The following is a 9968-nucleotide window of genomic DNA, read 5'->3' as shown; positions in this document are numbered from 1 at the left end:
ATCACATTCACTTAGTTCAAAAGATTCAAACGAGAAGACATAGCTATAAGTGAATGCTGTAGAGGACATAACACTAATAGATGTATATATCAGAATAAGACCAAATCAACATTGTGAAGATATGAAGTCATGTCAATATTGAGGTCAAACCAAATGCGAAGACTTTGGAGAAGTAATGCCAACAGAAAACACTTCAAACAAAAGTTTGGTGGTGGCGTTACCAACCGTACAGGAAGTATTAGACCCAGAAACGGCGCACAATTATCGTGGCGCTCCGAAGTCAAATTTCGCATTAATGTATTCACACTCAGAGTGTAAGTCTTCATTGATTGAAGATATACATTACTTCGTGTGTTGCACATCTAAGTCATCAACATGCATAAGTGTTAGGACGTGTGCCTGATCACAGGACATTCGAGGATTCCAAGATATTTAGCTCACACCGCAACTTGCAAAACCTTTTATCATCCAAGGGCTTTGTGAAGATATCTGCCAATTGCTCTTCAATGTTGACGTGAATGATATCAATATCTTCCTTCATAACATGATCTCTGAGAAAGTGATGACGTATTTCAATGCGCTTTGTCTTCGAGTGCTGAACTGGATTGTTGGCAATCTTGATGGCGCTTTCATTGTCACAATAGAGTGGTACTTGCTTCAGATGGATGCCATAGTCCTTGAGTGTTTGCTTCATCCATAGATGCTGAGCGCAGCAAGATCCAGCAGCAATGTATTCAGATTCAGTAGTGGAGAGAGATACACAGTTCTGCTTTTGAAGACCAACAGACAAGTGATCGTCCCAGAAAGTGACATGTGCCTGATGTAGACTTGCGATCCACCTTGTCACGAGCATAATCAGCATCCGAGAATCCAACTAGATCAAACTTTGAGCCCTTTGGATACCATAATCCTAATGTTGGGGTGTAAGCCAAATATCGAAGAATTGGCTTCACAGCTAAGTGATGCGATTCCTTTGGTGCCGCTTGGAATCGAGCACACACGCAAACACTAAGCATTATATCTGGCCTAGATGCACATAAATAAAGTAAAGAACCAATCATGGAGCGGTATACCTTTTGATCGAACTCTTTACCATTGGCTCAGGACCCAGATGACTTTTAGTTGGCATTGGCGTCGTGTAACCTTTGCAATCTTGCATTCCAAACTTCTTCAGACAGTCTTTGAGGTATTTCTCTTGAGATATGAAGATGTCGTTGCTTTGCTGACGAATTTGAAGACCAAGGAAGAACTTCAGCTCACCCATCATGGACATTTGATATTGCTCTTGCATCATGTGTCCAAACTCATCACTGTATTTCTGGTTGGTGCAGCCGAAGATAATGTCATCCACATATATTTGGCACACAAACAGTTCACCATCATATGTCTTCGTGAAGAGTGTGGGATCCAGGGAACCAGGTTTGAAGCCTTTGCTCTTCAGGAAGTCTTTGAGTGTGTCATACCAAGCGCGAGGGGCTTGTTTGAGGCCATACAATGCCTTGTTGAGCTTGTATACCATATCAGGATGTTTTGGATCTTCAAAGCCAGGTGGTTGTGCAACATACACTTCTTCTTCAATCTTGCCATTAAGAAACGCACTCTTCACATCCATTTGATACAGAAAGATGTTGTGATGATTTGCGTGGGCTAGTAGTATGCGAATGGCTTCAAGCCCAGCCACAGGAGCAAATGTTTTATCAAAGTCAATCCCTTCAACTTGAGTGTATCCTTGAGCAACGAGACGAACCTTGTTTCTGACAACTTGACCATGCTCATCTTGCTTGTTGCGATATATCCATTTTGTGCCTATTATGTTGTGCTTGCGAGGGTCAGGACATTTGAGAAGTTCCCACACATTGTTCAGCTTGAACTGTTGAAGCTCTCCTTGCATAGCTTGAATCCATTCATGTTCCATGAAGGCTTCGGCAACTTTCTTGGGTTCTGATATTGAGACAAATGCAAAGTGCCCACGTAAATTTGCTAGTTGTGTTGCTCTTGAACGGGTGAGTGGACCAGGTGCATTGATGCTATCAATTATCTTCTCAATCTGTACTTCATTTGCAACACGAGGATGAACTGGACGGAGATTTTGGTCTTGTTGATCATTGTCATCGTTAGGAGGATTATCTTCAGGCTGAGCATTGTCTTCAGGTTGATTAGGTGCAGAAATGATAAGTTCCTCTTCAGGCTGTGCTTCAGACGATATGATTTCTCCAGTTCCCATAAGCTTGATGGATTCCCTAGGTGGAACTTCATCTATCACATTTGGTAGGTGCTCTCTTTGCGAGCCGTTAGTTTCATCGAACCGCACATCCACAGTTTCAACCACTTTATAGTGAAAGAGGTTGAAGACTCTGTAGGAGTGTGAATCCTTCCCGTAACCAAGCATAAAACCTTCATGTGCTTTCGGTGCAAATTTTGAAGTGTGATGTGGATCCTTGATCCAGCACCTGGCACCAAATACTCTGAAGTAACTTACATTTGGCTATTTACCAGTTAGGAGCTCATAGGACGTCTTCTTCAGAAGCTTGTGAAGGTAAACTCGGTTGATGACGTGACATGCATTATCAATGGCTTCAGGCCAGAACTTTCTAGGAGTCTTGTATTCATCAAGCATCGTCCAAGCCATCTCAATGAGTGTTCTATTCTTGCGCTCCATGATGCCATTCTGCTAAGGTGTATATGGAGCGGAGAACTCATGAGTGATGCCCAATGTATCCAGGTAAAGGTCGAGGCCGGTGTTCTTGAACTCTGTGCCGTTGTCACTTCTAATATGCTTGATCTTGACGCCATAGTTATTCATGGCATGGTTGGCGAAGCGTCTGAAGACATCCTGCACTTCAGTCTTGTAAAGAATTACATGCACCCACGTATATCTTGAATAATCATCAACAATGATGAAGCCATAGAGACAAGCAGTAGTAGTGAGAGTAGAGTAGTGAGTAGGGCCAAATAGGTCCATGTGTAGCAGCTCGAAGGGTTGAGATGTCGTCATGATTGTCTTCGAGGGATGCTTGGCCCTTGTCATCATTCCAGCTTCGCAGGCACCGCACAAGTGATCCTTCTTGAACTTGACTCCCTTGATGTCTATGACGTGTTTCTTCTTTGCGAGAGTGTACAAGTTCCTCATGCCGGCATGCCCCAGCCTCCGATGCCAGAGCCAGCACTCTGAAGCTTTTGCTAGAAGACATACGGCAAGCTGCGGTCCTGCTGAGAAATCTACCATGTACAAATCATCTTTCCAATACCCTTCAAAGACTAGAGACTTGTCAGATTCCATTAGTACAAGGCAACGATATTTTCCAAATATCACAATCATGTTCAAGTCACAAAGCATTGAGACAGACATTAAGTTGAAACCAAGGGATTCAACAAGCATCACTTTATCCATGTGCTGATCCTTTAAGATTGCAACTCTACCTAGACCCAATACCTTGCTTTTACCAGTGTCAGCAAATGTGATGTGACTCTTGTCAGATGGACGTAAGGTTGAGTCCATGAGAAGACTTCGATCACCAGTCATATGATTAGTGCATCCGCTGTCCATCATCCATTCTGAAGACTTTGGTGTCATACCATACAGTACAGTTAGGGGGATAGGCTTCACCAAGAGTATTGTGAAGCATAAACATTTGGCGGACAAGAGGATTATCAAAGCTCAGATCAAGGTTAGTATTGATAGGATGATTGGCAAGCGATTCAGGAGCAAAATACATAGTGAGACCATTTGGGCATTCTATCTTGCGCCCAACAAGATGTTTTAGGTCCCCAGCAATAGCATCAGACGCCTTTGATTTCTGGCTAGAGACCTTTCCCTGCAAAAGAAAGTTAATTCTTCTTAACCACCCACATCTTCAGGGGTGGCTTAGAAGCAATGAGTCTAAGTGCAGCATCTGAGAACTTCGGCTTTGGAGCCCTAGCAAATAGCCTTGCAGGAGGAGAATAATACTCATATAAATAAGCATAAAAGTTCTTGGTCATATGAACATAGCTGTTTGAGGAAACACGCTCATATTCATACATCTGAGTATGATTTCCCTGCAAAACATTGGCGTTAGGGTAACTCAGGTGAGTCCAGTGTCTGTATGAAGCCTTTGGACCATATGAAGCCTTTGGTCTGGGGTTTGTCTTCTTCCCTTGTGTTGTCATGATGACATTCACAGGAAGATTCTCAAGATAGCTTTTGGGTACCCAGATCTTCTTCATAGGTGGCCCATTCCTGCAGTTAATACCAATATACCTGGCAAACACTTCACCATTCTGATTCGTAAACAGTTTATAGTTTGCATCAAAGGATTCATCAATGATAACGGGGTTAGCATAAGTGAAGCCAGATAAGGTGGATGGATCCACTGAAGGTTCCTTTGCAGCAACCCATGTGGTTTTGGGGTACTGCTCAGGCTTCCAGTAGGAACCATCAACATTCATTTTCTTCTCGAACCCAACACCCTCTTTCCTAGGGTTTCGGTTCAGAATCTGCTTTTTGAGGACATCGCACAGTGTCTGATGTCCTTTGAGACTTTTGTACATCCCTGTTTCAAGCAATGTCTTCAACCTAGCATTTTCATCAGCAATAGTGGTGGCATCCTCAGCAGAGGGGTTAGTTACCACATCAACAGTTGAAGATATTGCAACAGTAGCAGCAGTAGAACATTCAGCAACAGAAGTAGCGTTATCACGCTCAAGGCATTTTAGACATGGTGGTTCAAATCCATCCTGAGCGGAACTGATCTGTTGAGCCCGAAGTGACTCATTCTCTTTTTGAAGATCTTCATGAGCTGCTCTCAATTTCTCAAGTTCTTGCTTCCTTTGAAGATAATCATAGGAAAGCTTTTCATGAGTTGTTGAGATCGTTTCATGACGACTTTCAAGTTCCTAGTACTTAACAAGAAGATTTTTTATGTCTTCAATTAAGGACTGAGATCGGGTCATTTCCGCGACCAACAGGTCATCGCTTTTGTCTAATAGTTTTTGAGTATGTTCCATAGCTTTCTGTTGTTCAGTTGCAATTTTAGCAAGTGTTTTGTAGCTGGGTTTGGATTCACAGTCAGAGTCATCTTCACTTGATGTTTGAAAATAAGCATCGCATGATTTTACCTTGGCACCACGTGCCATGAAGCAGTAGATGGGAGCAGAGTCATCCTTGTCATTAGCATCAGCGTTGGTGATGGGGCCATTGTCTTCAGTGTTCAAGATGGACTTGGCAACGTAGGCTGTAGCTAGAGCCAGACTTGCAACGCTAGAGTCGGACTCCTCCTCAGACTCCACCTCCGCCTCCTCTGAAGTAGACTCCTCCTCTGAATCCATCTCCTTGCCAATAAAAGCACGAGCCTTGCCAGATGAGCTCTTCTTGTGTGATGAAGACTTGGACGAAGACTTGGAAGAAGACTTTCAGGATTTCTTCTTCTTCCTATCATCAGAATCATATTCCTTGCTCTTCTTCTTCTTCTTCTTCTTGTTCTCATTGTCCCACTATGGACACTCAAAGATGTAGTGTCCAGGTTTCTTGCACTTGTGACATGTTCTCTTCTTGTAATCATGAGTGGAAGCTTCATTATTTCTTGAGCTGGATCGTGAAGACTTTCTGAAGCCCTTCTTCTTAGTGAACTTCTGGAACTTCTTCACAAGCATAGCAAGCTCCTTTCCAATGTCTTCAGGATCACCAGAACTGTAGTCAGATTCTTCTTCAGATGAGGAAACAGCTTTTGCCTTCAAAGCACGAGTTTGGCAATAGTTTGGACCATAGATATCTCTTTTCTCAGATAGCTGGAACTCATGTGTGTTGAGCCTCTCAAGTATGTCAGACGGATCGAGTGTCTTGAAGTCAGGGCGTTCTTCTATCATCACGGCAAGGGTGTCGAACGAGCTGTCAAGTGATCTCGGGAGTGTCTTGACGATTTCATGCTTAGTGATCTCAGTGGCGCCGAGAGCACGAAGCTCATTTGTGATGTCAGTGAGGCGATCAAACATGAGCTGGACATTCTCATTGTCGTTTCTCTTGAAGCGGTTGAAGAGGTTGCGAAGGACACTGATCCTTTGATCTCTCTGGGTTGAGACGCCTTCGTTGACCTTGGAGAGCCAGTCCCAGACTAGCTTCGACATTTCCAGAGCACTCACACGACCATACTGTCCTTTGGTCAGATGACCACAGATGATGTTCTTGGCAGTAGAATCCACTTGAACGAACTTCTTGACATTAGCAGGGGTGACACCTTCACCTGTCTTGGGAACACTATTCTTGACGACATACCAGAGGTCGACATCAATGGCTTCAAGATGCATGCGCATCTTATTCTTCGAGTAGGGATATTCAGTTCCATCAAAGACGGGGCACGCAGCGGAGACTTTGATTATCCCTGCAGTCGACATAGCTAAAACTCCATGTGGTTAAACCCAATCACACAGAACAAGGGAGTACCTTGCTCTGATACCAATTGAAAGTGCTAGTTATCGACTAGAGGGGGGTGAATAGGCGATTTTTATGAAAGTCTTCAAAACATGGGAGTTTCGAAGACAAACGGTAGAAATGAACCTATTAACATGCAGCGGAAGGTATACTACACTAGGCAGGCCATAGTCAAGTATTCCATGAAGTGAAAGCACGAAGACTAATAGTAGCTAGGTAGTAATGATCAGGATGGAAGATAGTGTGAAGCCAAACAACAATAAAAGTCACACAGTGAGGTCAAACAGGTAACACAAGCAGGCAATGACTTCATGAAGACAAACTGTAAATAAAGAGAGGGAGAAGATAGAACCAGTCGCTTGATGAGGACAAGGATTTGTTGGACCAGTTCCAGTTGCTGTGACAACTGTACGTCTGGTTAGGGAGGCTGAGATTTAACTCAGAAGACCAGGTCTTCGCCTTATTCCCTTGAGCTAAGGACACCCAGTCCTCGCCCAATCACTCTGGGAAGCCTTCAAGGTAGACTTCCAAACCTTCACAGACTTTGTTCACCGGCGATCCACAATGACTCTTGGATGCTCAGAACGCGACGCCTAACCGGCTGGAGGATTCACAGTCCTCGAGTGTAACAAGTCTTTAGGTCACGCGGACAAAAAGACTTCAGTGATGCCTAACACTCTTTGGCTCTTGGTGTTTTGGGCTTTGTCCTCGCAAGGATTTTTCTCTCTCAAAAGCTTCGGAGGTGGGTTGCTCTCAAACGACAAAAGCCTTGCACTGAATCTGAGCAGCCACCAATTTATGGTGTAGGGGGTGGGCTATTTATAGCCACTAGGCATCCCGACCAGATTTGTCCGAAATGACCCTGGGTCACTAAGGAACTGACACGTGTTCCAATGGTCAGATTTCAAACACACGCGGCAGCTTGACTTGGGCTACAAGTCAAGCTAACTCATCCAGCTCTGGATAAGATTTGCTCTCGTTGTCTTCGTTCGAAGATATAGGATTTGGTTGAGCATCACTTCAGTCACTCTGACTTTGTTCACTGGGACCCCACTTAACAGTACGGTGGTTCCTATGACTCAATAAAGAAGAAAAGGAAACAACGAAACAACTAATTCTTCGCGCTCCATAGTCTTCACGCAATGTCTTCTCTTGTCATAGTCTTCAATGTGAATATCTTCACATACCACAATTGTCTTCAATGTCTTCATACATTTTTAGGGGTCATCTCCGGTAGGTAAACCGAATCAATGAGGGACTACTACCTGTGTTATCCTGCAATTCTCACAAACACATTAGTCCCTCAACCAGGTTTGTCGTCAATACTCCAAAACCAACTAGGGGTGTCACTAGATGCACTTACAGTTGTCAATTCAACCACACCTGGAGATTAATTATCTGCAGCAAAGTGATCAGTAGCACAGTAATATGATAGTTTTGATAGCAGTGGTAACAGTAACAACGGTAGTAGTAACTTAGTAGAAACAATATGTGGAGAACTCGTAGGCATTGGATCGGTGAATTCGTTGGACGATATTCATCATATAACAGTTATAACCTAGGGCGATACAGAACTAGCTCTCGTTCATAAATATAATGCAGGCATGTATTCCATAAATAGTCATACGTGCTTATGAGAAGAACTTGCATGACATCTTTTGTACTACCCTCCCGTGGCAGCGAGGTCCATAAGAAAACTAAGGGATATTAAGGCCTCCTTTTAATAGAGAATCGGAACAAAGCATTAACGCATAGTGAATACACGAACTCCTCAAACTACGGTCATCACCGAAAAGTATCCCGATTACTATCACCCCGAGGTTTACGGATCATAACACGTAGCAGGTGCATATAACTTGCAAGGTCGGATCTAGATATAATGATCAAAACATAAACGGATCAATTCTGAAATCATGGCACTTGGGCCCTTGTGACAAGCATTAAGCACGGCAAAGTCATAGCAACATCAATCTCAAAATATTGTGGATACTAGGGATCAAGCCCTAACAAAACTAACTCAATTACATGATGAATCTCATCCAACTCCTCACCGACCAGCGAGCGTACAAAGGAATTACTCACTCCCGGTGGGGAGCATCATGGAATTGGCGATGAAGGAGGGTTGGTGATGACTAAGATCGAAGATTCCCCTCTCCGGAGCCCTGAACGGACTCCAGATCTGGTCTCCAGATGAAGAACGGGATGTGGCGGCGGCTCTGTCGTGACACACGCTAATTCTTCCTCGCTGATTTTTTTCTCCGAAAATAGAATTTTATAGCGTCGGAGTTAGGGTCTCCGGGGCCACCAGGTGGGCACAACCCACCTAGGTGTGCCAGGAGGCGGGCACGCCCTGGTGGGTTGTGCTCAACCAGGAGCCCCCTCCAGTGGTTCCTGGCTGAAGTAATTTTCTTTTATCGTAAAATAATTCTCCAAAAAGTTTTGTTCCATTTCGATAACTTTTATTTCTGCACAAAAAACAACACCATGGTAGTTCTGTTGAAAACAGCGTCAGTCCGGGTTAGTTCCATTCTTACCATGCAAACTAGAGTCCAAAACAAGAGCAAAAGCGTTAGGAAAAGTAGATACGGCAAAGATGGCCTTTGCTGGCAGGCGTTCATCCGGACAGTTTGCCGTCCGCTAGCGGACGGCAAAGAAGTTTGCCGTTCGTGATCTATGCAAAGAAGCTGATTCCAGTAGTGTATGAATGATTTATGCTATTTTTTATCTGAACTTCGATGAATTCCGTCCTGTTTGATGAATTTCGTCCAGTTAGTTGAAATGCAGTTTGAAATGTATGCGGATAGCGTTCGATGGCCGGTTGTCCCCTTGTTCTTGGACAGATGTAGTGTCAAGTTTGCAGATTAGGCTCGTAGATGCCCTAAGTTCACATCTTTTAAGTAATATTGTATATCAGACTATACAAATGAGGGTCTCGAGCAACTCCAACCGGGCGACCCATTTCGTCCGCCCATGTCTGTTTGAGTCTCCCGAGACCAAAACGCCGGCCCAACGCGTGATCCCAAACCCAAAACGCGTCCGCTTTTTGTCCGCGCCAACCCATTTCAAGCTCAAATTTGGGCCTGAAATGTGTCGGTGCGGACACCAAGCGGACGTGCCGCGTGTCCCCTCAGTGCCCGCAGCGGTCTCATATGGCGGTCGGCCTACGACCGAACGCGGTCATATTAATAGCGGCCACCGACACCGGGCCCACGCGTCATCCAGTGAAGCGTCCTTTTTTAATCCATGCGTGAAGGGGTCCGGCCTCATCCACTTCCACTTCTGTCCACATCTGGCCCCCACCCACCCCCTGCGCCAGTGGGTCTGTGCCCCCCTCCCGTCTGGCTCGGCGTGACGCCGACGTAGGAGGCCGCCTACCTCGAGCATTGGAGGCAACGCCGGCCAGCGGAGGAGCGTGCCGACGGCGAGCGACGCATGTAGAGGGAGCGCGAGGAGGAAGAGTAGGAGGAGCGCCGCCAGAAAGAAGAAGAGGAGCGTGCACACCTCGCCGCATTGCCACCGCCGGAGCTGGGCCGCCTCCCGTCTTTATCGGCCTCACCGACGG

The sequence above is a fragment of the Aegilops tauschii genome, chromosome 4 (genome assembly GCF_002575655.3).
Source record: "Aegilops tauschii subsp. strangulata cultivar AL8/78 chromosome 4, Aet v6.0, whole genome shotgun sequence".
In the NCBI taxonomy this organism is placed as follows: domain Eukaryota; kingdom Viridiplantae; phylum Streptophyta; class Magnoliopsida; order Poales; family Poaceae; genus Aegilops; species Aegilops tauschii.
This window is presented reverse-complemented; position numbering follows the sequence as displayed.